Below are 4,055 nucleotides of genomic sequence, written 5' to 3'. Positions count from 1 at the left end.
CGTTTGTTTTTTTTGTTTTTTTAGCCAAAATCATGGAAAAACTGCACATTTTCTGTCTTTTTATGGAACATAAAAGGGGTTAAAGTGATAATCCGGAGTAAAATGCACTTTAGATCAATTTACGGGATGTTGGGAGTACATACGTTGAGTTGACATCAAAATCATGTCATTCGGATGTGTTTTGAGAATTTTGATTTGACCGTTTTTAGCCAAAAGTCGTTAGCCTGGAGGTGAATGGGGCATATGATGTCACCGCTACAAAACGCTATTTTTATACCTCTTCTACAGCTCCAAACAACATAACACTTACGTGGTAGTGAGTAGAGGGTCCCTAAAGCCAAACCGAAGTGTCCCGAGGTCTTCATGTGGTCGGATAGAGAGTCCAGAATGAGTTTACAGACATCCCAAGTTCCAAAAACTCGTTTCAGGGAGATGCTTATCGACACCCCCCCCCCCGGCCCTATATTAAATTGGGGATTTTTTAAAAGGCTTAGACAGGCTGGATATAGATAGTTAGATACTGTAGCTGGCTAGTTAGATATAGGCCTTCACAATTTAGTAACTAAATGTGTATTGATAGTTTAAATAAGTGTTTGATACGTTTTGCTTTATTTTATAACAGCATTTAACCTACAGAAATAAAATGCAGATGATGGCGCGTTCAGCCTACCTCCACATGTTTTACAGTCATTAAGTCCGCTGTGGGCAACACTGAAGTCACTGTTGCATACAGTGCACCTCGCACGGTGTCATCATTCTTCACCTTCTCTACACATGGATATACTTTAGTATGTTCTGCTGTAAAATGAGTCTTATATTTTCGTTTTTCACCCTCTGCCATTTGGCAGGATGCACAGTTTTGAGGGGTAACTTAGGTGACTGTCGGAGAGTAAATCGAAGCCCTCCCACACCGAACCGTATTGGCTTATTTTGCTGACTAAACCAATCAGCGCCCTCTGACCAGCAGTCGCCCTGAGCGCTGGTTGAACAGAGCATCGCTTTGGACACATACCAGACATCCCAAGTCTCCCGGCAGTTCCGGGAGTCTCCCTGATACTGATAGTTAATCACAGATGCCCGCGAGTCGGATATCTGATATGTGACCTAGTGAAAAGTCACTAGGTCACAAGGCTTGGGAGGTATTGGAAAAAAAAGACACCTTATTTCCTTATTGTGAATATCTGTCGAATATCCAATATCAAACCAACTTCACCACGGTCTGTAGCAGCAGCTGCAGCAGCAACATTTCCGGAAAGGTACTGGCTTGATTAAATTCATTCTGGACTCTCTATCCGACCACATGAAGACCTCGGGACACTTCGGTTTGGCTTTAGGGACCCTCTACTCACTACCACATAAGTGTTATGTTGTTTGGAGCTGTAGAAGAGGTATAAAAATAGCGTTTTGTAGCGGTGACATCATATGCCCCGTCACCTCCAGGCTAACGACTTTTGGCTAAAAACGGTCAAATCGAAATTCTCAAAACACATCCGAATGACATGATTTTGATGTCAACTCAACGTATGTACTCCCAACATCCCGTAAATTGATCTAAAGTGCATTTTACTCCGGATTATCCCTTTAAAACAGATGAAACTGATGAGAAAGGAATAAAAATAAAGAAGTAGAGGAGGAACAATCAGCAGGGAGGATTTTATGGTGGAAATGAGATGTGATGGGTCAGAATTAGTTCTCTTTTGTAGTCTTAGAAGAGACGGATCATCCTTCAGACCAGAAACAACTGACTGTAAGCTTCGTTAGAGAAGAGGCGAACGATTCATTGTTCAATTAAACACGTTTTCTGTAAGTTTACACGCTGATTATTATACAACATACACCTTTAACGACTTCTAAAACAGAATTAGAAGCACAAGTTTGAATTTGTCAGATTTTCTTTAATCCAAACACACACGTGCACCTGTTAAACAGCTGTACTGAAGGTTCAATTCAGTTTTATTTATAAAGCGCCAAATTACAACAAATGTCATCTGAAGGCACTTCAATAATAGAGTCCAATTCATTGTCATCATAATCCAATTAAATACGGTTAATTAAATTCAAAATTAGTCCAACTCATTCATACAGAGCCAATTAAAACAGTAGCCAAGGAAACCCGTCCAGAAACAACAGGAACAAACAGGAAGAAACCTCCATCAGAACCAGGAACCATCTGCCTGGACCAGCTGAGAGGAAAGAGGGGACAACAAGCAGCGTAACACCAGGCCAGAGACACCTGCTGAGAGAGAGAAACACAAGTTAATGACAACAATGATGATGGGCCTGATAACCGAAGGCTCTGCCTCCCAAACTGGCAGCTGGTTCCACAGAGAGGGGCCTGATAACTGAAGGCTCTGCCTCCCAAACTGGCAGCTGGTTCCACAGAGAGGGGCCTGATAACTGAAGGCTCTGCCTCCCAAACTGGCAGCTGGTTCCACAGAGAGGGGCCTGATAACTGAAGGCTCTGCCTCCCAAACTGGCAGCTGGTTCCACAGAGAGGGGCCTGATAACTGAAGGCTCTGCCTCCCAAACTGGCAGCTGGTTCCACAGAGAGGGGCCTGATAACTGAAGGCTCTGCCTCCCAAACTGGCAGCTGGTTCCACAGAGAGGGGCCTGATAACTGAAGGCTCTGCCTCCCAAACTGGCAGCTGGTTCCACAGAGAGGGGCCTGATAACTGAAGGCTCTGCCTCCCAAACTGGCAGCTGGTTCCACAGAGAGGGGCCTGATAACTGAAGGCTCTGCCTCCCAAACTGGCAGCTGGTTCCACAAAGAGGGGCCTGATAACTGAAGGCTCTGCCTCCCAAACTGGCAGCTGGTTCCATCAGAGAGGGGCCTGATAACTGAAGGCTCTGCCTCCCAAACTGGCAGCTGGTTCCACAGAGAGGGGCCTGATAACTGAAGGCTCTGCCTCCCAAACTGGCAGCTGGTTCCACAGAGAGGGGCCTGATAACTGAAGGCTCTGCCTCCCAAACTGGCAGCTGGTTCCATCAGAGAGGGGCCTGATAACTGAAGGCTCTGCCTCCCAAACTGGCAGCTGGTTCCATCAGAGAGGGGCCTGATAACTGAAGGCTCTGCCTCCCAAACTGGCAGCTGGTTCCATCAGAGAGGGGCCTGATAACTGAAGGCTCTGCCTCCCAAACTGGCAGCTGGTTCCACAGAGAGGGGCCTGATAACTGAAGGCTCTGCCTCCCAAACTGGCAGCTGGTTCCACAGAGAGGGTCCTGATAACTGAAGGCTTTTGGTGGCAGATGAACCTGGACCTTTCAGCGCCCACATGATGTCTGTTTGCCAGACTTGGTCCAAAGTTGGTTCCTAATCTGCTCGTTTATAGAAGACAAAAAACGGTTATTTTCATGAACAAAGTTAACGGTGACGAACCGTTTTATGCTCTTTACTGAGCTCTCAGCCCTGTTTTAACTCAGCAGGTAGTTAGATACAGATAGTTCCTCTGTTGGTCCCAGAGGGAAACAGGTTAGCATGTAGCTGTAAGCTAGTAGCAGATGCTAGCAAACGAGGGCTGTGTTCGAAACCGCCTACTGCATACTGCATACTACATACTGCATACTGCATACTACATACTACATACTGCATACTACATACTACATACTACATACTACATACTGCATACTGCCTACTACATACTGCATACTGCATACTGCCTACTACATACTACATACTACATACTGCATACTGCATACTACATACTGCATACTTCATACTACATACTTCATACTACATACTTCATGCTACATACTGCATACTACATACTGCATACTTCATACTTCATACTGCATACTACATACTACATACTTCATACTGCATACTACATACTTCATACTGCATACTACATACTGCATACTTACATACTGCATACTTCATACTTTCATACTGCATACTACATACTACATACTGCATACTACATACTATATACTGCATACTGCATACTACATACTGCATACTACATACTACATACTGCATACTTCATACTGCATACTACATACTTTCATACTGCATACTACATACTGCATACTACATACTTTCATACTGCATACTACAT

The sequence above is a fragment of the Odontesthes bonariensis genome, chromosome 21, assembly GCF_027942865.1.
Source record: "Odontesthes bonariensis isolate fOdoBon6 chromosome 21, fOdoBon6.hap1, whole genome shotgun sequence".
NCBI lineage: Eukaryota > Metazoa > Chordata > Actinopteri > Atheriniformes > Atherinopsidae > Odontesthes > Odontesthes bonariensis.
Note: the sequence above shows the minus strand (reverse complement) of the source record.